General features: G+C 45.6%; 1 long non-coding RNA gene across 2 annotated transcripts in view; it reads right to left on the minus strand.

The window, feature by feature from the left end:
• The window catches only part of LOC308623972, a 149,247-nt gene that overhangs the window by 22,927 nt on the left and 101,676 nt on the right, over positions 1-24,644 (minus strand). For both annotated transcript variants that reach the window (XR_014016905.1, XR_014016906.1), the window contains exon 3: positions 23,967-24,068. This is a non-coding gene — a long non-coding RNA (uncharacterized lncRNA). The remainder of the gene's footprint in view (positions 1-23,966; positions 24,069-24,644) is intronic.

Genomic DNA, 24,644 nt, shown 5'->3' on the forward strand with positions numbered 1-24,644 from the left:
CGGGAGGGACCATGGGTATAATGAGGGGGGCGGGCAGGACCTAGTTCTCTGTTCCTTCTTCCCCGAGCTATTGAAGGGTGTCCTGGAGAGTAATCTGGAAGTCAGCTGAAATTCACACGGTGATGCTGACTTTACTCCCATGTAATCTGTCCCTCTCAGCCCTCCTGCGGATGGCTCACACTCTCCCTGCCACCAACATGGCCGGGCGTGGTGCCCCATACACCCAGGTGCAGGCCTCTTGTCCCCTCTGATCTGGAACCGGGCTCGCACCTGAGGGCCTGCTGGCTTCCTTCCTGAAGGGAGAGGCCCTGCCTTTGCTGCTTCTCCCAGCCCCTCCTTCCACCTGAAGTCTCCTTTTGTGAGGTCCATCTTCCAATTAAGCCTAAATCATGACAGATGGTGCTGTGGGCTGATTAACCCACACACTGGGCGTGCCCTACAGCACCTGAGGGGTACCTTCACGAGGAAGGCTCCAGCTTCGGCGGAAACAGCGCACTGGGAACACAGATAAATCGGAATAAAAGGAATACATGACGGGGGGGTATAGGGAGGGGAGAGAAGGGGAGAAAGGAAGTGGGGAGAGAAAGAGAGAGAGAGAGAGAGGAGAGAGGAGAGAGGAGAGAGGAGAGAGAGAGAGAGAGAGAGAGAGCCAATACTCCAGATGCTGGAATCTGGTTTTTTTGCGGTACGCGGGCCTCTCACTGTTGTGGTCTCTCCGGTTGTGGAGCACAGGCTCCGGACGCGCAGGCTCAGCGGCCATGGCTCACGGGCCCAGCCGCTCCGCGGCACGTGGGATCTTCCCGGACCGGGGCACGAACCCGCGTCCCCTGCATCGGCAGGCGGACTCTCAACCACTGCGCCACCAGGGAAGCCCTGAAATTTGTTTCTTAAAGTATCTTATTTTAATTGTTACGTGAATTTTTTTAAACCAGTCTCAACCCACAACTTAATGGTAAGGAAAAAGCTGGAAGATGGAGAAAACATCCCCGCTCCCCTGACCACTGCCCGCCCTACCCCCAATGTATTTGTCTGGCCATCTGGACCCACAGAAGGAGGCGAGAGCCTTCATAGAGGGGAAGGGACGAGAAGGAGTACAGTGACGTGCTCCCTCCAAATTTGGGGGGGGGGAATGTTTCTTACAGGCTATGCCGCCATCTCAGCCTGAATGGCTTTGAGAAGTTTCCCACACGTCCCATTTGGATGCCAAAAGTCACCAATGATTTTCTCTCTCGGATCTATAAGAGGTGCTCCAAGCAGCAGACAGATGGGCCCATTTCCCCAGATTCCACAACTCTCACCTCCTACTCCCTTCCCCACTGCCTTGTCACAGTGTGAGCGCATGTGCGCGCGTGCACACACACACACACACTTTTCCCTTATGTTTACAACAAGATTTATTTTTCCAATGTATAACTTAATTCACCTATTCCTAAAGCAAACAAACACTTATGAAACACCTATCAGTGTCAAATCCTAGGCTGGGTCCTGCCCCCAAGTTGCTGAAACTCTACGAGTGGTACGACGGAGTTGTCCCTAGCCAAGTCCAGGTTACTCAACCTCTCTAACCTCAGTCTGCTCACCTGTAAAATGGGCATCTGTTATCACATATCTGACAGATCTGACCAGTATGTGTTGCTCTTACTAGTCAATGCGATGGCATGTGAGAAATGCAACATCTTTACGAATGTTAGGTACTATTATTTAATCATCAAGATAATTTCCAGAGGAAACACTTCACGGTTTGAGTTTTCTGGTCAGTCCCCCTTGATGTTCGAAGTGGCCTCCTATTTGTGAAAATAACTGTTTCTCCTCTTTAGTCCCATCCCCTTCCTCCTTCATCCTCCCCATTTGCAACAGACCTAGGTTTAGTCCATGTGATTGAGTTCCCTCCCTCCTCTCCCTCCTCCTTCATCTCCTTCATCTCTATCTTTGGATTATTATTACAGTATGATTACTATGATTAATCAAAGCCCGAACATCACAGATTGATTGTGCAGAGACCTAGAAGAGCTAAAGAAAGCGGGGGAGATGGAGAAATGGAGAGACAGCAGACAGTCCGAGGAACACGTTATCAGACTGGCAGCGTAGTTATTAGAAGCGAATACCTCTGAGATAAGACTCCCTGAACTTGCTTTGGGACAACCTAGTAACGATAAGAACCCTGAATTACTTCTTCCCTGGCTTTCAGCCAGACCAGCTCTGGGAAGTGTGGTCACACTCTAACTGACTTGGCATCTGGAAATCAAGCTAAACCTCTTCAACCAAGAGTTTCCCTCTGCCCACTAAACTATTTGCAAAAGAAAGAAAGAGTGAGAAGAATAAATATTTGAAGATCATAAAATAAATACTGCCATCCTTTCCTGGTTTCCAGCCATTCCAACATTCCAAGACCCTCCTGGTTCCCCCCGCCCCGTCTTACTGATACCTCCCCTTCTCCGTCCATAGGGTAGTGATGTGCAAAGTGTTCCTCAGGCCAGGGTTCCCTATACGAGGGGTCGGAGGTCAGCCCCCCTGCACACAACAAGCCAGTGGCATGCGAGGGTGCACCCTCCAGGAAGGGGTACCTTTTACTAACTCACATAAAGGCATACTGCGCTGAGATTAGCCCAGTCTTCCTCCTGATTTTGTGGAGAAAGCCTTACAGAAGCCACTTTCTCCTTGCTTATTTCTGGGCATGTTTTAAACCATCTGGATATTCGTCCATTTTTCTCCCTTCCGGGCAGTGTATGTGTATGGATACTCTCCCTTCCACGCAGAGAAAGTGTAACCATTTGGGTTTACACTGAACTGAACTTGAACCCCACATCTGCCACTTTCCATCCAAATGAACCTGCATAGATGACATACCTTCCCTGAACTCCACTGTCCCCATCCACAAAATGGACACAGCAATAGCTGTTCTTGAAGGATTGTTTAAGGATTAGATACTGTATAATACGTACAGCTGGCACAGAATGAGTATAGTCATTGACAATCAACAAATCACCAGGAAGAGAAAAATGACTTTCTTGAAGTTTCTAGGAAAAAAAGTTTTTTTGTGCCTGGCCCCTATCTTAGATAAACCGTACCAACTTGAGTAGATTTTCAAATACTGTTCTTTCATCTCACGTGAAAATAATCTGGTTATACAAAAATGCATATTTAGCAAACAAAAATATGTTGCATCTACTTTTTATTCTCTCTTAATAATGCAAGCAGTTCTGCTACATTGAAAGAAGGATTCAATTTGCAGTTTCTTGATTTGTTGGTTGCTTTTCAAAGGAAATATATAGCTCATAATTAAGTAAACCTCTCGATTTGGGGGGTGTGCCTATCTTTTACAGAAGTGAATATTACTAACCATGACAAAGATAAAGCATCTGCAAATGACAAATGACTCAGGTGCAGAAACAAAAACAACTGATTAAGCCGTATGTCACTAGGAGAACCTAGGGCTTAGGGATGAGAAAAACATGCCAACAGCTCACATTTTCAAAATGGGCCTCAGGATTCAGTCCCCTAGACAGTGGATTGAAGTGGAAAACTCAGTTAAATTGGTGAAATGTTAGAGCTGAGAAGGACATAGTGATCATGTGGCCTGACCCCCTGGTTGGACAGATGGGGAAACTGAGGCCCAGGGAGTCACACAGCTTACTTACATTGCAATGCTAGTGCCACGACCCAGGTTTCTGGCCACTACAGAAACCTCTATTTTATCTACAGGTATTTTCCTAAGAAATCCACATGATTCTGATGGTTCAGGAGAGGAATTTCAGCTCTAAGTCTTCCTGGCCTGCACTTGTTCGGATTATACCCTATAACCCTAACAGGAGTGGTGCTGATGCAGTATATCAGGAGAAGACATTACTGGGAGATGCGCTTTCCCTCTGGGTTCCTGGCTCATGGGTCTCCATGCCAGTATGGTGCCTGGCTCACAGTAGGAATTCAATAAGCCCTTACTGAATGAACAAAGTTTGAGTGTGCACTTTCAAATCTTATTAGTTTAAGAAAGACAACGATGGGGAATTCCCTGGTGGTCCACTGGTTAGGACATGGCGCTTTCACTGCTGGGGCCCGGGTTCAATCCCTGGTCAGGGAACTAAGATCCCACAAGCCACGCGGCACAGCCAAAAAAAAAAAAGATGATGATGATCATCGTGACCTTTTGCCAATTAGCAACGAAAGAGAACAAAGAAGGAGGGACAATATACATACGTAGAAAGATCAGGGACTCAGGAAAAGGCCAGTTCCAATCCTGGCCTTGTTCCACCTACCTGCCCAAGACAATGACCTTTTCTGAACTTAGTTTTCCTCAACTGTAAAATGGGATTAAAATGTCTATTTCACAAGGTTTTATGAAGGTTGTACATGATAATATTTATTAACTGCTTGGTACTGTATCTGGCACAGACTAGGAGCTCCATAAATAATCAATGAGACGAGGAGAGAAGAAGATATTGTGGCAATAGGTGTCCTGTTGGGTTTAGAAGAATGGTGTTCATAGAGGTGCCTTGTCTCACAGCATCACATTCTGACAAAGAGGGGATGCAACTCCACATCAAAGCGAACCCTGCACACCTGTCCGCAGGCTTAATACGAAGCGCCCCACTCCTCCCAGCTTCTGATCTTGGCCATCCCTCACTTCCTTTTCCTTTCTCTTCTCACTTTCATCATGATTTCGTTTGTGGTTTTAAGGGTTCCATCTGCTTGGGTCTCCTAACATACACCTTACTCACCACCGATCTCAAGGGAACTGAGATAAGGCCCTGGGGTCCAGGGCTGTTCCAGTCCTGGGGGGACAGTCACAGCTCTGTCCAGTCTTGATAGAGGACAGACTCTTCCCCAAGGCTCTCACAGCCACTTGTCTCCACTAGGGACCCAAGCCAGAAGAGGCTCAGGGCAAAGGCTGCAGTGCAGGGCCCTGCTCAGAGGGCAGGCCCCCTGGGGCAAACCCCAAGGGGCTTGGTACCCTTTCCCAGTGAGACCAGAGTAATGCCCGAGCCACCAACCCCACCACAACCCGTCCCTCCCACCTCCCCAGGCTGCCACCTTCTGCAACTGCTTAAATCATGTCCCTGTTTGGGAACTTGGGTTTGAAAAAGCAATTTAAAACCAAAGCAGAGGGAGCACTTTGTAGCAGTGCGTGAGCCCACACTGAGAGCAGGTCAGAAGAGTTCATACGTGTTCAGACGCAAACAGGGCTGGGAAACCCACACACCTTATTCGAGGAACCATAATGCCTCTGTGCTCCCTCCTCTGCTGGGCCCTTTACGGTTTACACAGCACTTCCACAGGCCTAGGCTCATTCACACCTTAAGAAAGCATGCAGTGCAATTCCCCTCTGCTGCTTGGTGGGGAGCTACCAGCAGCAAAGTGAAGATTTGCCTCCTGCCGGAGCAGGAACTAGGGGCCCGCCTGGCTCGCGGATGGCATCCTTGAAGGATCCACAGCTCCTGACAGCGGAGCACTGGAAACCCCTGTGGGAAAGAGGCCCCTTACAGCCAGGGCTTCGTCATTTCTCAAAACCCACCAGGGAGCCCCGTTTCCAGACAGGGGGCTCAAGTGCTGGCTCCAGCCGAGCGTGGCCCAGACCCCCAGTGACCCCGGCTTGGTCCCCGAGTCTCTCTGTGACGTGTGCACTTTATGCGACTATTAGCCCGAGCTTTTCTGTGTGGTGAGAAGCAGAAGCTCCTCTTCCTGTACTTGGACTCATCCTTCCTTCTGAGATCTCTCCCCTCAGCCTCGCAATAGCCCTGGCAATAACGAGGTGCCAGCGGGGGAGAGCTACGGTTTAATAAAGCCCAGGCCCAGCGGCCTCCCTCCACCCACACTGAGGGCTCTAATAAAGCCCTTTCAGCGTTCCAGGGTTGCAGTTCCCACCCCGGCGTTGGAAACGGAAAGGGTGCTTTGTTTGTACTTAGGACGAGGTTGCGAGCAGTCACGGGTTTCAGCCACCCTGCGTGGGGTGGGAAAGGGAGCTGGGTGCCGGTAGCTCCCGACCTGACCAGGTGACAGGACTTCCCAGGAATCGTGAAGCTTCTAGAAGTTTCTAGAGTGCCTCCACTCCAGATGCAGGTGGGCTGCCTCACTACCTTTAAACACACAGCTAACTTGTTTCTCAGGCTTTCTGTTTGTGTAGAGAAACCATCTTTTCGCTCTCCCCTCTGCACGTAGAAGACTGCAAAAGAGCCCCCTCAGAGGTGTCCCTTTCTCCAAATCCCAGCCTTTCACAACACTTTATAGGATGTGAGCCAAGAGCTTTCATCGCCCTTGTATATTTACTCAGTGAGTCACTTGCGCTTTTACTGTGTGTTTTTATAAAGTGTTACTTTTTTAATTACAAAGTCATTCACGACATTGGTTAAAAATGCAAGCATTCACGAATCGTGTGAATTAGAGACTGAAAGACCCCTATAATCGTCTCCTGTGGAGATCTGTATCATGGGAGGGGTTTATTTTAATTTTCCATCGTAGTTAGTAGTTACAGGGAAAACGAAAGGATGGCTGGTCAGATGGGAAATCCGCAGGAAACTCACAACAGAATCAGGTAACTCTCCTTAGCACACCAGGCTGAGCCTCTTTCCCTGCAAATGGGGATGGTTCTGACTTCCGAAACTACTTTCTCCACCTAGATCACACCTGCTTTCGATGGCAGGGCTCCTCGAGTCTTGGCTAGTGGGAAGGAAGGACAGATGGTCAGTGTAGTGTCAGGGTATGTGCTGAAATGGGGGTGCTATGGACAGAGCTGCTCCACCCCCAGATTCATATGTTGAAGCCCTAACACTGATGTGACTGTGTTTGGAGATATGGCCTTTATAGAAGGAATTAAGGCTGCAGGAGGTCGTAAGGGTGGGGCTTGGATCTGATAGGACTGGTGCCCTTATAAGAAGAGACACCAGAGCGAGCTCACTCTCTCTCCGCCATGTGGGCCTCTGGGGAGAAGGCAGCCATCTGCAAGCCAGGAAGCGAGCTCTCACCAGAACCTGACCACACTGGCTCCCTGATCTCGGACCCCCAGCCTCCAGAACTGTGAGAAAATAAATGTCTGTTTAAGCCACAGTCCACGGTGTTTCATTATGGCAGCCCAAGCAGACGAAGACAGAGGGAGGGAAAGTACTGCGCCCAGCTAGCTGTTTTCCCATCCCAGCCTCTGTCCATTATTGGTATATTCACATTTCTTTCCCTCCTGCCACCACGGGGACTCTGAAAATGGGATTGGCGGGTAGGAGTGTCCTCTTACAGACCCTCCTCCCAGCGGGACCTTCTGCTGCTTTCTCTGTTGCAGCCCAGGGGCCAGATGGTCCCCATGTACCACTAAACATGCCTACAGTGGGGGAGAGAGCCTTGGGGCACACTCTACACACCTTTGAATCAAACTCACATGCTCTCAGCTGGCTTAACTCAGATATAAATTCACTCAACAAAGCCTGTGCCCCTGATGGCCTTGGCTGAGAGGTTTAAAAGTTCTCCTTCCACTCTTGAAAGCGCCAAGCTTGCTCCAAGCCTCAGTTACTGAATTATTAATTATTTAGCCTCTCTTGCTCCTCCTTGACCCTACAGGACCTGCTGGTGGACTCCAGGTTTGCCTCATCAGCGTCAGATCACAGAGACCCTACCACCAGCTCCTGCAACGTGAGGCCCACGTGTAATTCAAAAGATGAAATAAACAAAAACCCAGGAGGCGAGTGGAGCTGAAAGGAAGACTTCTAGTTTTTGCTGTCCATCTTTAGCAAACTACATCACCGATACCAGCGAGGTGTGTTCCAAGATGCAGGGGTCTTTGTGAAGTGGCCGTGAGTGGGGAGAAGGGAAGCTCAAGGCAGCTGAGGGGCAGAGGGGACCCTGAATCTGTGCTTCTCAGGCTCTTCTTTAACGACCCACAATAAATAGTCTTTATGTCACCACCCAGTAGTACGCGCGTGCACACACACACATTTGAAACAGCTGTTTCACAAAACAGTAACTACCTTTATTGCCTGAGATGCACTCTGATATTATCTAGTCTAGTCTAGTCTATTTCAGCAAAAGTCTTGGCTAGGAATTAAACTGATGTGATGGTTAGTATTCTGTGTCAATTTGACTGGGTTAAGGGATGCCCAGAGCGCTGGTAAACATTATTTCTGCGTGTGTCTATGAGGGTATCTCTCATTTCAATGGGCAGACTGGGTCCAGCAGATTGCCTCACCAGTTTGCGTGGGCATCATCCCACCTGCTGAGGGCTCAGAACAAAAGGTGGAGGATGGGCAACTTCCCTCTCTCTGCTTGAGCTGAGACATCGACCTTCTCCTGCCTTTGGACATCAATGCTCTTGGCTTGGGGGTTTCTTGGACTCAGCCTGGAACTTGTACCACTGGCTCTCCTGTTTCTCATGCCTCTGGACTCAGACAGAATTACAGGACCGCGTTCTTGGTTCTCCAGCTCGTAGATGGCAGACTGTGGGACTTCTTGGTCTCCATAACCACATGAGCCAATTCCTGGATAAATCAACTCTTATAACCAAGCAGGACCCTGCAGGACCTCCCTAGGGACAGACCCCCGTGTCCCCTGCCTCTTGTTTGTAGAAAAGCTTTAGCCTTCTAGGCCTTCCCCAAGTTCCAAAGTGCACATTTAATCAGAGGAGTAAGACAATGCAGAAACAAAGTAAAACAGTTAAGCAAGACAAAATAATAATAGTTTGGCCATAAAACAGAGTCAAGGACATTTAGTTCCTCCTCGAGGGCTGTAGAGAATATTCTGAGCCACGTCCTTGAGCTGTTTTCTAGATACTGAACCCCCTACCAGGTGGAAGAAGTTAACTGCATGCTGACCAACCAGCAAGTAGACCCCAGAATGACTGGAGCCAGAAAGCTGAGAATTGAGATTCCCAGAACATCACCCTGTTACCTCACCATCAACCGAACAGAGAGCTGTGCCGAGCAGATCAGGCTCCCTGCCACACACACCCCTGACCTTGCTTTTAAAACCCCGTCCGTGAAAGCCACTGGGGAGTTTGGGTGTTTTGAGCACGAGCTGCCTGTTCTTCTTGCTGGGCCCCATGCTGAGCACCTTGCAGGAAAGGCTGTGCTTTCCTTCACAACAATCTGGTATCAGGAGGTTGGCTTTACTGCACGAGGGGGCAGGCGGACCCGGGTCTGGTTTGACAACACTCTTCTGTGTGTCTCTGTATATCCCGTTGGTTGTTTCTCCAGAGAACCCTGACTAATCCAGTTGATTTCATGCACAGCAGGATTTGTTAGCAGTTGCAAGGATGTGGAGAAGAATCAGTGTTTAAATTTTGGACGTACTTTGGTCAGAGGGAGCACAGCAGAGTGGTTTAGACCCCTGTCTTTAGAGTCCAGCGGGGCCTTTGAGTGCAAGTCTCAGCTTTGCCCTTTCACCAGCTGCACGGACTTGGATGGGTCCTCTGACATCTGTGTGCAATGGGGGCAATGATACTTTACTCACAAGGTTGTCATGAGAGTTTTGAAAGATGAAATGCTCAGCGCAGTTCCCCGCACACTCCTGAAGAAATGATTATTGTTATTAACGGGCAAACACCCCATCAGTCATTCAGGCGCTTGTTGTGTGCTTACCCTGGAGGTTCTGAGCCCCGCCCTGCCTGCTTCTGCTGGAAGCCGATCAGTCCTGTGCAGGGCTAGGCAGTGAAGTATGTCTCCGTGATGTGGGCACGGGGATGTTTATTAATAATAATAAATGGAGCATCATTCATTTCAGCTGCTAAGCATGGTCATCCAAAACAGACTCGTGAGCAACGTGGGTCTTAAACCCTGGTTGCTACGCTGCCACTTGGTGTCACTTTCCAGCAATACCATCTTGTCTGGAATGGCCATCGGGAGGCTGCATTCTAATCTCTCTCAGATGCTGATGTGTTATATGAGCTCATGCCAGGCATTCCGTTTTTCTGCGTCCGTTCTTGTAATAATGGGAATAATAATACCTGCCCACCCTATGTCACAGGCAGGTTGAGAGGCGTGAGTATATTTAAAAATACAGAAAGAGGCTTTGAACCCCTCACAGAGAAGCATATTATCAATACAAAGGTTTTCCTATTTATTGCTACTGTCTATCTTTCCTGGGTATTCCATTGTGAAGATTTGTGGTTGGCACTTCATCTTTTTTTCCTTCCTTTTAGAGGATAAAATTCATTTCTAACTACCTTTTGAAAGCCAATTTATGCTTTGGCCATTCGATTAATAGGAGTGCTGAAAACCAGCTTCCCAATCAAAGCTCTTTTGAGTAATTCAATGCCCGATATTAAAAGAGGACGGCTGCCGCCTGACACAGTTTACTTTCTACATTGTGGGGAAAACACGAGCTGCTCTTCCACCCAGACGGATGCCTGGGCCCCGCTCGCTCCCTCGTTCAGAGCCCTACCAGCCCCAAAGACGGCTGCACAGTTTGTGCATAAACATCAGAGTCCAGCCCTGGGTACCCCGAACCCTGTGTCCTGCCTGGGGCTGAAGTCACAGACCCCAGGGAAGGGACATCTTTTTCTAACTGGTCCACCCAGTGGGGTGACTTTTTCAAATGTGCACAAGGTTCGCTGTGTAGACTAGCTGAGGCCCTTCTCCTAAGTGAAAGCCTTTGGGAAGATACAAGGCCAGGCAGTGTCCCTGCACAGACTCCACGGGGCACGACCACAAGTCCCTGGCAGATACCTGGCTGGAGCTGACCCTTTGGACTGCAGAGTTCTCCTGCCCGCAGGTGCCCCAGCCCCCATGGAAAGAGGGCTGAGCTGCTGTCCTCTTTGCCTTTTGGTAGGGCAGGGCCTGCAGTGGTTAAGGCCATGGCCTCGGGTAGGGAGGCCACCTGAGTGTGCATCCCAGGGCCCTTTGGGGTTCACTTCTCAAAGCCTGTTGTATAGATTAAACGGGAGGTGTGTGTCCATTACCTGCCACGTGACCGCAGTGCTCAAGAAGTGCCAGCCATCACTCCCTTCCCTCTGCTACTCCTTGTCCATCTTTAACCCTTTCCACTCCAGCCCTGTTGCCCCTTTTCTGCCTTCCTCCTTCTGTTCCTCCTCCTCTTCTCTCCTTCCCGCACCCAGGCTTCTGAAAAGTTCACGTAGACTCCAGCTGTGCCCTGCGTCTGTAATGATCCTCAGGTCAATATTCTAACATGCTTCCTCCTCCCTTCGTCTTCTGGCTTTCTGTTTGGTTACCAACTTCCTCCAGTTTTAAGGGCATGTCCAGATGATGTTTTTATTCTAAGTGCTTTAAAGGCAAAGGTTCTTGTGTATTCAGTGTATTCTCCCAAAACGAGGCTGGAGGTCTCCAAAGCCGTAAGTATGATGATGCTGGTAACGGTGCCCCCAGGCACTCTCTGGCCATGAGGGCCGCAAATCTGGCTGTGCCATTCTGGAGGCTGGTGGTGAGGTTCTGATAGCACTAACCCGACTTGGAACCAGGAGGGTTAATGCTGGCGTTAGGAACAGTCGAAATCTTTGTCTTCAAGATGGTATGTTTTGAGGAATATCTAAAAGCCTACTCTTGTAATGGAGTCCGTCCGTGTTAAACATTGTCATAGAAGGGTCTTATTTTCCAACTGAAATAATTTATCAGCTTTACTCTGACTTCATTCATCAGATTGTAGAGACCGGGAGGGACAATTCAGTTCAACTAACAATAACCAGTTTTATTAAGGACAAATCTGTCATCTTTTTCACAGCTGGCTAACCAGCGCCTAGCAGGATACTGAGCACACGATAGCCTCTCCACAAACGCTGGGAGGATAAGTGAATGAATGAATGAATGAATGAGTGAATGACATGCTCAACATGGGGCCAAACACCAAGATGAGGAGGCTCAGCATCTTCTCAAGCCAGGGGCGGAGGCCACGTTAACGCACACTTACCATCTGCTACAATAACCGTTACGATCGTGTTTGTGTACTAGCTTAAGGGAACAAGAACTCGGAACGATAAATTGAGTGCCTGAGTGGGGAGGTGGGAGGGTAGCTAAATATGCCGTGTTTTCAGGTCACTCATAAAAATTTTAGCTGGAAGAAAAACATTTTAATTGGGAGGATCAATTATTGATAACACTAGTCTCAAAATACAGTTAAAAGCCGGAGAACTAACCATATGCCAAAGCCTGGTGATGGGAAGGCAGAGGCTGCTCCTTGCGTCGCTGGCTGGCTGCCCACTGGCTGTCAGGTCCTCGGGGGCCCTCGGGGGCCAACCTCACGACAGGGAGTCCTGCTTTCCTGGACCAGCCACCCCAGAGCAGAAACACGCTCTGCATCACTTGAAGAAAAGACTTCAAGCACCAGCTTTGTTAACCCAATGGGTATGGTTGGATTTTCTTGGATTTTTTTTGCTAGCCCGTAGTAACTCAAAGTACCAGAATCCCCTTGGGGTGCTTAATAAAAACAAAAATTACTGGGCTTCCCCCTAGACCTACTGAATTAGAGTCTCTGGAGGCGGGGCCTGGGAATCTGCATTCTTCTAACTCAAGGGCCCTAGATGAATTTTTTTAGAATTGATCTTATATTTTAGATTTTACAGAAAAACTGAACAGATAGTACTAAGTTTCCATACAACCCTCTGCACACGGCTTCCACTAGTATTAATATCTTACATTACTATGGTGCATTTATTATAGTTAATGAACCAGTATAGAGACATTATTATTAACTAAAGCTCAGAGTTTATTCGGATTTCCTTAGTTTCTACCTATTGTCCTTTTTCTGTTCTAGGATGCCACATTACATTCCCTTTGATGATTTTTTGCTTGTTTTTATTATTTAATCACAAAGGAAATTTGTGAATATATTCTCTTATTAAAAGTTAAATATTACTGATGAAAAACCCCTTTAGCAACCCCCCGGTTCTTTACCCTTGCCCCAGAGGCAAGCAATGTCAAAAGTTTAGACCATATCCTTCTGGTCATTGTTCTGTGTATTCATATCCATAGACAGATGTATCAAAGGATAGAGTATTCTTTTGCATTTCTTAAACGTAAATTAAATGGTTTTGTTCTGCACATGTCATTCAACTTCTCCCTTTCTTTACTCAGTAACGTGATTGCTGAAGGTTTTATGTCAATATAATGAAACCTACCACATGCTTTTAAACTGAGGTTAAATATCCATAGCATGAATATGCTATATTTTATTTGTGATCAGTTAACTGATAAACATTTACATTGTTTATACTATTTTTTTTCTGCTTCACTATTATGAATTTGCAAAGAATATATCCCTGTGCATATTTGTGACTGTTTCTCTCCAGCACTGAATTCATTCACAGGGGCTGCCGTAACAAAAAACAAAAACAACAACAACAACAAAAAAACCGAGTGGCTTAAAAAAACTGAACCTATTGTCTTCTGGAGGCTAGAAGTCCAAGATCTAGGTCTCAGCAGGACCGTGCTCTTGCTGATGGTGCCAGGGAAGGACCTTTTCCAGGCCCTCTCCTAGACTCTGGTAGGTCCTCAGCATGTGACTGCACAAGTTCAACCTCCACATGGCCTTCTGCCTGTGTGTGTGTCTCAGTGGCTACATTCCTCTTTTATAAGGGCACCAGTCATATTGGATTAGGGGTCCACCCTACTCCAGTATGACCTCATCTTAACTAATCATATCCACAATTACCCTTTTTTTTTTTTTGCCGTATGCGGGCCTGTCACTGTTGTGGCCTCTCCCATTGCAGAGCACAGGCTCCGGACGTGCAGGCCCAGCGGCCATGGCTCACGGGCCCAGCCGCTCTGCGGCATGTGGGATCTTCCCGGACCGGGGCACGAACCGGTGTCCCCCGCATCGGCAGGCGGACTCTCAACCGCTGCGCCACCAGGGAAGCCCCACAATTACCCTATTTTTAAAGAAGACTATATTCTGAGGGACCGGGCAGGGGGGTTAGGACTTCAACATACGAATATTAGGTAGACAGGGCAACCCTATCAGTAAAGCACATCTTTGAGCATTCACCAAAATATATGTGCATTTAGATATTTGTAAGTTATATGTGTGTGCTTTTGTATTCATTTGTGCATTATACAACCTCCTTAGGTCAGCTACCCAGGAAACAGAAACCAAGGCTCTGAGCTGTGCATGCTGGGACGTTACCGGGGAGAGAACGTGAGCTCAATGCAGTTGCCAGCGAGCACTTAGCTGGTCCCTGGAGTTCAGGGCTGGATGGCCCCTTAGTGCTATGTAGAATTGAGGTAAGGGGCTAGTCTTTCTACCCCCCACTTGACCAGTCATCGGACACAGGCTGACCAGGATGGGCAAAGCAGCTCCCCTGGGCCGAGGGCAATTCCCTAGGAGTCGCTCAGCCATGAGCCTTTGGCAGTCACCCTTCCTGCCAGCTGGGGAACCAGCTAGAAAGGGCATCGAGGCGGTGCTCCACAGCACCCTCCACAAAAATAGATTCTCAACACGAAATTTAAAAGGATGGTGTACAGTTGAACACAAATAGAAGTTACCGTATTTTCCCTGATACTGAATGAGTCTGGCATGTCCCCTGAGATACACAGAATCCACCTTCTAGACCACGCTGGGTCATAAAGAATATGCATTTTAAAATTTCATAGAAATGGCCAATGGTCTTCCTAAGTGGCTACACAGTGTTATACTCCCATGAGGAGTGTACAGTGGTACCCATTTCACTTCCTCGTAGTCTCACCAACACTTGAACTGATCAAACTTGTTAATTTTTACCAATATTGGGTGTAAGAACATCTCATCCATCTAATTTTCATTTCCCTGATTCCTAGAAAGGTTGAGAATCTTTCTCTATTACTACATTTTCATATCTGCTCCCCTCATTCTTTTGAATTCTATGTCTCTTTCTTAGTGACTCGTAGGCATTACTTGTATCTTTGAATATTGAACCTCCATTCATTCTTAAGCACAGTGAAATCTGAAAACCATGCTCCTGTTCTTCCCCCTCTAGTTCTCTTCTTATCTTCCTGTGATGAGTTTCTCTGTGAGGCTTACCGGACAGCTCTGGTATGGTCTACTTGGAACCAGAAGGTTTGGGGTCTCAGTCCCAGTGCTGTCACTAACTTGTTGCGTGCATTTAAGTGGTTAATAGGTTCTCTCTGGTCCTCAGTTTTCTCATAGGAAAAAAATGAGAATAACCTCCCTTCCCAGGATTGTTTTGAGGATTTAACAACATTATATATGTGAAATCTTTATTGTTACGGCTTATTTTTTTGGACTTTATAATAAAAATATAAAAGTTTATATAGGTACATTCTCTCCCCGCTGCCTGGGATTTGTTCATCACTCATTTATTCATTTGTTTATTACTCACTAAAGGGAAATTTATTATTGCTAACCACCTGCTGTGTTAAGCATTGATGGATAATGTGGTTCCCGTCCTGAAGGAGACCAAGGGGGAAAGTAGATTTTAAAAAAATGAAGACTCCACTTACTAAAGATAATGGAGACACTCTGGATTCTTTCTTCTCATGTTTCAAAGGAAGTACTTTCATCCTTCCCAGACTTGGACTGGAGGAAGAGAACTATACATACAAATGCCTTCTGCATCGCGATGAATCAGAACTTGACATTCCCTGAGCCGTGCCTGAGCCCTGGGCAGGGTGACTGCGCTAGAAGAGCCATGTAGGAAAGCCCTGACTCCTGCATGTCCAGTCTCCGTTGCAGATATCAACAGTTTAGGCAGCCTGGCCGTCTCGCTAGCTCTCTCTTCCCCTTTCTGCCAGTGAGTAGGTAAAGAAGGCCACTAGCTGTGCCCAGGCAGCTGGCCACTTAAGGGGATCTGTCATCTGCTCTGCAGGTCCGGCCACATCCTCCTCTCTCTCAAGTGCCCCTGAGTATTTAAGCCATAAGTCAGCTATTTGTGATGAAAGGGAGGACAGATTCAGCCCTGAAAGGAAACCATGTTTTCCAATCATGCTGTTATCAGACAGCCCTGCCTTTTCCGTAAGCAGGGGTTTGTCCATCTCTTAATAACGGATTACTTTTCCCATTTCTCTGTTGGTCTTGAGTTAGCGCTCCACTGGTTACAAAAGCATGGTCTGTTCAAGAAGTGGTGAGAAATTCCATGACACTGAACATTCAATAAGGTTCACTGGGTGAAAGTACTGGAAAGGTAGGATCCAACTCAATCGTGGACACATTTATTTGCCAAACATTGTAGCGGTGGATATCTGAGTGTTTAAAATAGGAGAGTAGCATGCTTAGATTTAATTTTTCAGTAGATGAAGACAGCATTAGTGTAGTGGAGTGACAGGTAGCAGGAAGCTTCCATCGTCAGCAGATTCTTCTCCCCTCCGCTGGGGTCCTCTTCTCTAGCCCACCACCACCCTCTCTTTATCCTAGCAATCTCAGGGATATCCGAAATACAGTGCAAATATGTCTGTCCGCTCTCTTGCCAGCATTCTGACTGCAAGGTTAGGGATAGAAATGTGTTTAACATGAAATCGCATATAACAAAGGCAGGAAAAGAAGTATACAAGCTGAATTTGCCTCTGCAGCCTAAGATGCATTTTTCAAGCGTCTTTCCCTCCGCTCACCGTGGCTGACCCAGGGGGCCGTGTTGTTCAGGCATCTCCCACCTGGCCTCTGTCCCACACTTTCTCCAGCTGCACTTTTAAACTCTTTCTTCTCTGCTGAGATTTTAGTTTTTTGTGTTTTCTTTTCCTGGTGGCCTTTTACAATCTTCCACTGACATAAAACTCACTGCTTTAAAAAGTAGGTTTTCTTATTATTGAGGTATGCTGAGGGCAACAGATCAGGAGATAACTGCCATTGAAAAGACAGCTTGTTATTCACAGCTCCCAAGAAACAGGGTGGGGCAGGAGGGGGCACATGGGGAAGCACCAGGGTCCGTCAGGAGGCAGAGAGAGCAAGGGGAAATGTGGGCAAAGCCTTTATGGTGGTTTTTGTGGGAAGGAATGCATGAGGAAGAGTCAACAAGCTTTGGATTGTCTACTTTGGGTGATTTCAGCGGGCTCTGAGGCATAGGGGCTGTCCCTAGTTGTCTAGTACCTGGCTGTCTTAGTTCAGGCTGCTATAAAAGAATTCCACAGACTGGGTGGCTTAAACAACAAACATTTCTTTCTCACAGCTCTGGACGCTGGAGGTCTGAGATGAGGGATGCCAGCACAGCCAGGTGAAAGCAGACTGCAACTTCTCACTGTGTCCTCACCTGACAGGAAGAGAAGAAGCTAGCTCTGTGGCCTCTTTTTATGAGGGCACTCATGCCATTCATGCGAGCTCTAACACATGACCTAATTACCTCGCAAAAGCCTCTCCATATACCATCACATTGGGATTAGAATTTCAACATATAAATTTTGGGGGGACACAAACATTTCACCCATTGCACTGGCCATGGGGTGATTAAGGCAGAAGATAGCGGCCCAGAGTGTGAGAGCCCCATAAAGGAGATGGCTGGGGGTGTGGGGTGTGGCTGGTTTGCATATGAAAGGCGAGCTGGCAGGAAAGTCCTTTACTATCTCTAGGAATTAGCTAGTCCTGGGAGGGGCAGGCTCTCCAGGATCAGCATGGCCCCAAGATGTCAACGCATCAGAATAAAAAGACAAAATTGCTGTACTGTTCTTATGATTACTCCACTCAAATTCTTAACAGAATGGAAAGAGTTAAAGAGCAATACTTTTGTTTATTTGATATCATTTCCCTTTATGTGCCGTTATCTTTTCTTTTCTCCACTGTTTTTTCCTTTCTTCAGTGTTTCCCTTTACTGGTCACAAAGTTCATTCTCTTATAGAGAATCTCTTTTCAACCAACTCATGATCTCCGTCTCTATGCTGTCTCTTGTATTGACTATCTCATGTATATCTGTTTACGATTGTTTTTAGGGACCATTTTTTGTTTTGGACCATTTTTAAAGTCTTTATTGGATGTGTTACAATATCGTTTCTGTTTTATGTTTTGGGTTTTTGGCCGCAAGGCATGTGGGACCTTAGCTCCCCGACCGGGGATCGAACCCGCACCCCCTGCACTGGAAGGCAAAGTCTTAACCACTGGGCTATCAGGGAAGTCCCAGGGACCATTTTTAAACAGATCTGCCTCTCCCCAGATTGAGGGCTGAAGCCATGACTTGTTCACAATACCTTATGTGCAGTCAGGGCTCAATCTATGTCTCCAATAATAAATGTTAAGTGCTATGTCATATGGTATCAGGCCAAGGTTCTTTTTTAACCAACCACTGAGCTTTAACTTTGAAAATAAAATCTTTTGGAAAAACACCTCACTCAAGATTGCACAGCAGGGTGTAGGAGACACTTGTAGAACCCATGCCTGTTAGAGATTATAGATTGGAGTGACATTAAAGGATGATCATCATGATAGTTTACTGGGGTATGCTGATAGTGTGTGCGTTTTAGAATATGCAAATTCTGTCCTCAAGTAGACTTACCTCTCCACAAGGCCCCTAAAATAAATACGTGCATAGAGAAATGATATGCAAAGTTAAACAACGCTTTGTTTTTAGCTGGGCTTTCAGCCTCTAAACTACAATGCACCTCTAAGGGCTGGACCAGATCCTGTCTCAGTGAACTCTACCTAGGATCATAGCAGACAGAGGCCTGCTGTCCTTTGTTCTTTCCCCCAAACATAAGCCTTCAGACTGTATCACTATGAAGAGAAGAAAGGCCAGTTCAGATGTCCAGAGAGAGCCAGAGAGTAAGCAGGAACCCCCGCCAACACTTGAACAATGCTGGCCTAGGTCTTCGGGCCCCAGGCTTTCTTAAGCCAGCCAGGAGTCTACTCCGTGGGGGAAGAAAGAGCATCTAAACTCGATAGTAAGAGAGGGATGACGTCAGAGGAGCTGAACAGGGGGACAGACCCATCTTTTAACACGTGACGGCTCCAGCCACTACACCCACCACCATGTCAGCCAATCAAGTGTCACAAAATGTGACCAAAGACAGCAACACCTCCTTTGGGGGGTGAAGTTCTCTCCACCCCACCCCCAACCCGAGGGAAGCAAGGAAAGAGTCCTGAGCTCTTTTTTCGAGAAGCCAAGGATCCAGTGCTCCTTCCAGCTCACCTCACCAAGCCCCACCACATGGCCTCAGGGTACGAGTTTTCATTTTACTTCTGCCCTGACTTGACCCTGCACTCGGATTACCTCTCTTTGTAACCAGTTCCTTCTGTTGATCAAAACAGGTGACAGCGTTAAGGTTTCCATCTCCACAAAGAATGGAAAGTGTGTGTAGAAAAGCTGGCTGTAGAATTCACCATCATGCGTACAACGTGGTATTGAAATTCTTAAGCAACTACTCATTCTGTTAGGCAGAAAATGGTTTTAGATCTTGAAAAGTCAAGTCTACTCTAGTCTACGTGTTTGGATCCACACTTTATGTAAAAACACATATGTCCTTAACTCCTAAAGGCATTGGGAAGATAGATTTGTTTTAGTGTGGAGCACCTACCGTGTTTTTTTTCTACAAAGCTAACTTTAGGTCATTTACTTTCATTTCAGAGCCTCTTACTCTTCTTCCAGTGCTTATTCCACTAGATTTCCCCAGAAAAACTTCTTTTGACTAATTCCGTCAGTCTCAATTCATAGAGCTATGAGGACCTCCTCCCCTCAACTCTTTTCTTTTCTCCTTTTCTGAGTCTTGAGTCTTAACTCTAATGTATATGAATACTTTGATCCCAGTGCAGAAAGCTGAGAAGCTGATTTGAGCTTTCAGTCTTTGTATTTATGCTCCCACACAATTTGGGTCTTTTTTTCCATTTTTTTTTTTTTTTTTTAAGAGTAGATGCTTCTTGAGTCAGGGATAATTTCTGGGGCTTTGGTTGGAATCATCTGGTCAAGAGCAGTTCTCTGCACAGAATGAGCATTCAATAAATAGTAACTGCCTCATGGTGACAAAGTAAACAAAGATGCACTTATGGTTGGTAGAAAAACCAACACTTTGCCCTCTTCTCTACTTTTTCTACATATTGAAACCCTCATTCCTTAGGTTATATTTTTTTCCAAGTTACAATAGTTATTTTCTAGGAATCTTCCCTTAGGCAATATGTTTCACAGCTTAGATACTTTCTTCAGATGTTGGAAATTATTGGACATGTAAAAACATATATGACCCTGATCTGGTTAAAAAGCCTAACATAATAAGCAATGCTTCATTCTGCCCAATACAAATGCATATTAATTTTGTATTATGTGCAAATATTTAGTCATGGGTCCATGTACACATACATCCATTAAGCAGTCAAATACTAAATTAAAAATGGCAAGCTGAAAAAAATTCTGAGTGCAAAGGTGTGATTGCTTTGAAAATAGCCAATTTAGAAAAGAGTTCAGCCTTTAATTGGCCAAGTTAAATAAGGCACAATTACCACTAACTTGGTCCCCAAAGATTGGCTCTAATCGTGTCATGTTTAACTTGGCTGGTTAAATTGCAAATAGTGTTCTCCTTTTCTGATTTGGTTCATTTCCCTAATAGAATGCCTTCCTATGGCTGACTTTTTCTTTCCTGACAGCTTTTTCTGTGAATGGAAACTCCATGGATTAGGAGTACCTATTTTTTTTCCCAGAAAAACAACAAAATGTATGTAGGGTGGTGGTTGTTTTTTAAAGAGTTTCTGATACAACTTTATGAGTGTGTAGTTGTACAAATGTCAAAACTTCATCATCAAATTCATATGCGTATGTCAAAGATCCTCATAAACCTATCTCAAAATACGCTTGCAGATTTTTGTTTTGCTTTATGTTCACAGGTGAGGAAGAAGAATGTTCTTTTTGTACTAACTTTTTCCTCCTCTGTTACTGAGAGATGAGTACTTTTTAACTTATACATTTAATGTTCAATTAGCCAGCTCAGGGATTCCACACAGATCCACAAGGGCACAGGGAGGGATGGTTAAATATTTATCTCAATTTCTAAGAGCATCAGAATTCAGAGAAGGCCAATGTCTTTGTTCAGAATGGTCAGTTTCATGCAGAGCAGATTAAAAGGGCATCTCATTTCATATATAATACCATGGAATGCATCAACCTAAAAAAAGAAATCTTTTTCTCTGGTAGAGAAACATACATATGCGTGCATTAAGCATTTAAGGAGTGATAACAATGTGCTTGGTTCTATATTAAACACTAGACATGCAGAAATTGGTAAGACACAATCTTTGCCTTTAAGAAGCCTATACGTTTTTATTGGGTTATTTGCAAGTGAGCAAGTCAAGAACGAAATGGTTTCAGATTCCAAATTTTAGCTCTTTATGCCTCTTTTTTTTTTCTTATTAGTTATCTATTTTATACATAGTAGTGTATATATGTCAATCCCAATCTCCCAATTCATCTCACTCTCTGCCCCCACTTTCCCTCCTTGGTGTCCAAACATTTGTTCCCTACATCTGTGTTTCTATGTCTGCCTTGCAAACCGGTTTATCTGTACTGTTTTTCTAGATTCCACATATATGCGTTAATATACGATATTTGTTTTTCTCTTTCTGACTTAATTCACTCTGTATGACAGTCTCTAGGTCCATCCAGTCTCTACAAATGACCCAGTTTTGTTCCTTTTTATGGCTAATATTCCATTGTATATATGTATCACATCTTCTTTATCCATTCATCTGTCAATGGGCATTTAGGTTGCTTCCATGACCTGGCAATTGTAAATAGTGCCGCAATGAACATTGGGGTGCATGTGTCTTTTTGAATTATGGTTTTCTCAGGGTATATGCCCAGTAGTGGGATTGCTGGGTCATATGGTAATTCTACTTTTAGTTTTTTAAGGAACCTCCATACTGTTCTCCATGGTGGCTGTATCAATTTACCTTCCCACCAAGAGTGCATGAGGGTTTCCTTTTCTCCACACCCTCTCCAGCATTTATCATTTCTCCATCTTCTGACGATGCCCATTCTAACTGCTATGAGGTGATACCTCACTGTAGTTCTGACTTGCATTTCTCTAATGATTCGTGACGTTGAGCAGCTCTTCATGCGCCTCTTGGCCACCTGTCTTTATGCCTCCTTTTTTCTTTTTTTTTTTTTATGGTATGCAGGCCTCTCACTGTTGTGGCCTCTCCCGTTGCAGAGCACAGGCTCCGGACGCGCAGGCTCAGCCGCCATGGCTCATGGGCCCAGCCGCTCCGCGGCATGTGGGATCTTCCCGGACCGGGGCACGAACCCGTGTCCCCTGCATCGGCAGGCGGACTCTCAACCACTGCGCCACCAGGGAAGCCCTATGCCTCTTTTTAACACAGAACGTTGCTTAGTTTGTCTTCAGCATCTCTCCCTTTGTGTCACCACCCAGTTCTGTTCGGCCCCCCTCCTCAGTACCATCCCTCTCTCCCCTCGGCTCCCACGGCTCTCACAGGCTCTCCAACATCAAACCGAACACTCTTAGGAAAGAGCTAATTAGTCTACCTTGTTACGGCAAATCATCTAATAAGCACTCTGTACTATCTGTCGCATGGTTGTTTGCCTTCAGGTATATTATTTACCTAAGAATAAGCTACACACACCAAGGCATTTTTATCTGAATTTGCAGCTTCAGTCCTAACACTTCCCACATTTTCTATTCCACCAAGTGAGGATGTGCTTTCAGGCCAAAAAGTGTGTTGAGGGTGTGGAAGGATGGAGGGGGGATGCCCACAATATCCCACCCAGCTTTACAGATGGGCATAGGGACGGTCCAGTCTGTACATTTATTATCAAAAGTAATATCCTGATGTGGCTTTATCTGATGTGTTCTTTCGGAAGGATCCAGGCTTGTGGCCTCAACTAATAAATTCTCTGCATTAACATACCGCTCTGTTGTAAAGTTTGGATTTTCAGTAACACATAAACGATAAAATGAATCTGTATATAAAATGTCTGTTAGCCTTGTTGATCATTTAATGCGCAAGCAAGTAAGTGAACAAATAAAAACCCACCACTACATAATGTAATGGAGCCTGTGGACTAAAAAGCCCAAAGTTACCGAAGTCTCAGTAATATAGACCCTATACCATAAAGAATAATTTACAATTAAAATATAATGTTTTCTTCTGGGATTCAGGACAAGTAATCTTGTCAAAGTTAGAGGATGCCTATCCGTACAACCACACATGCACACATGAGCAACATACGTGCACACACTCACATGAGCACACATCTGCACTGCGACCCTTGAAGAGGCTTCACAGAGCATAGTCAGAACATCTCTGCTTATATTTACCCTAACAGAGCCTGAAGACATAATAGTTGGGCTTGGCTTGGTGCCTAAACTGTAAATTTGTAATTAGTTCCAGAAAAACAAATGATACTCAAATCAAGAATGAGCTTGGGAGAGAGGGAGGAATCTGATTTGGAATGTCTGCATGTTCTTATGAAATCATCTGTGAAATACGGGGAATCTTGAGTCCTGGGTTTTAGCTTTGGCTACTAACGAATCTGATTACCTTGAGTAAGTTAGTGAGGCTCTCTGTCCTCCAGTTTTCTCCTATTTGTAATGAAGAATTGCAGTAGAAAATTTCTGTCTACCATCCATCATGCAGATGTTGCATGCTACCATATGTAGAAAAATACATTCCAAAAACAAATACTAGGATGCCTAAAAATTCTTTCCCATGAACATTCAGTTCTTTGGGCAATAAATAAAAGAAAACAAGATTATTCTGCTAAATACAGCCTGTCATTTCAGATGACTCTGACCCATCTTTCATCAAGCATACCCTTCTGATGGTGGAACAAATTCTTGGATTTAGAAGGAACAGACAACATGATGCTTCAACATCATCAAATGTCTTAAGTCACCATCCATGTAGTAAAGGGATCCAGGAGTGGAACTAACCACAGTCTGATGCTACAAGGGCTGGCCAATCACTGTATGCATGGGACTTGATCCCATCCTTTGTCTGGATTTCCAAGTGACTCAACCGTACACCATGAGCTAAGGCATCACTGGACAAGAGGAATGTGCCACTGGGTGGACCGAAGCCAGGTGGTGATAATTTAGGGCTCCATGTACCTGCTCAAACATTCATGACACAATGACTCAAAGCAACTTTGAAGCACAGACTCCTTGGAAAGGCCACAAAACATACTCAATTACCTTCTTCCTGAAGTGATCTTGTCCGACTCCTGTTGGAACTCTTCTCCTGCCACACTCCTATTTGTTTGGTTGCTACCTTTTCACTCAGACCTTTATTTTCCCCTGGAAGAAACAAAATGTTCAAAATTGTAATTCTGTCATCACAGAAAATACTGACTCTATATTCTGAATGAAAACAAAATCCATATTAAGAACACATAGTCAACAGGCACGTTGAAGCATGCTTCGAGATGATTCCAAGTATGTTTATATACAGTTGGACTCATTCTCAACTAGACCATCCCTTTGGGGAAAGATCTTTTGGGATATCCTATTATAACAGTTCTGTTACTATTAACTTCTGGAATTATTTGGAAATCATTCCTCCTTAATTAGCTTGGCTAATTGAAATTTTATGTGTAGGGTTAAGACAATTTCACCTTGACATTGGTTTTTATAGGTTGTGTAGGTTCAAGTGAATAATCAGGGCAGTTCATGAAATTCAAGATCATGTTCTGTCTGAAGAAAGAAGGAGAACATAGGGCTTTCTTTTCTTAAAACAACAGAGAGACCAATCATTCATTTATTCAACATTTATCTGGTGACTATGTGTCAGGCATCGTTCTAGGCACTGAGTAGCCCGAAAGGAGTAAAACCATCTACTTTTGTGAATCTTCTCTGTAAGGATTCTCTGGGGAC

Source organism: Mesoplodon bidens (genome assembly GCF_964165515.1).
Source record: "Mesoplodon bidens genome assembly, chromosome: 10".
NCBI lineage: Eukaryota > Metazoa > Chordata > Mammalia > Artiodactyla > Ziphiidae > Mesoplodon > Mesoplodon bidens.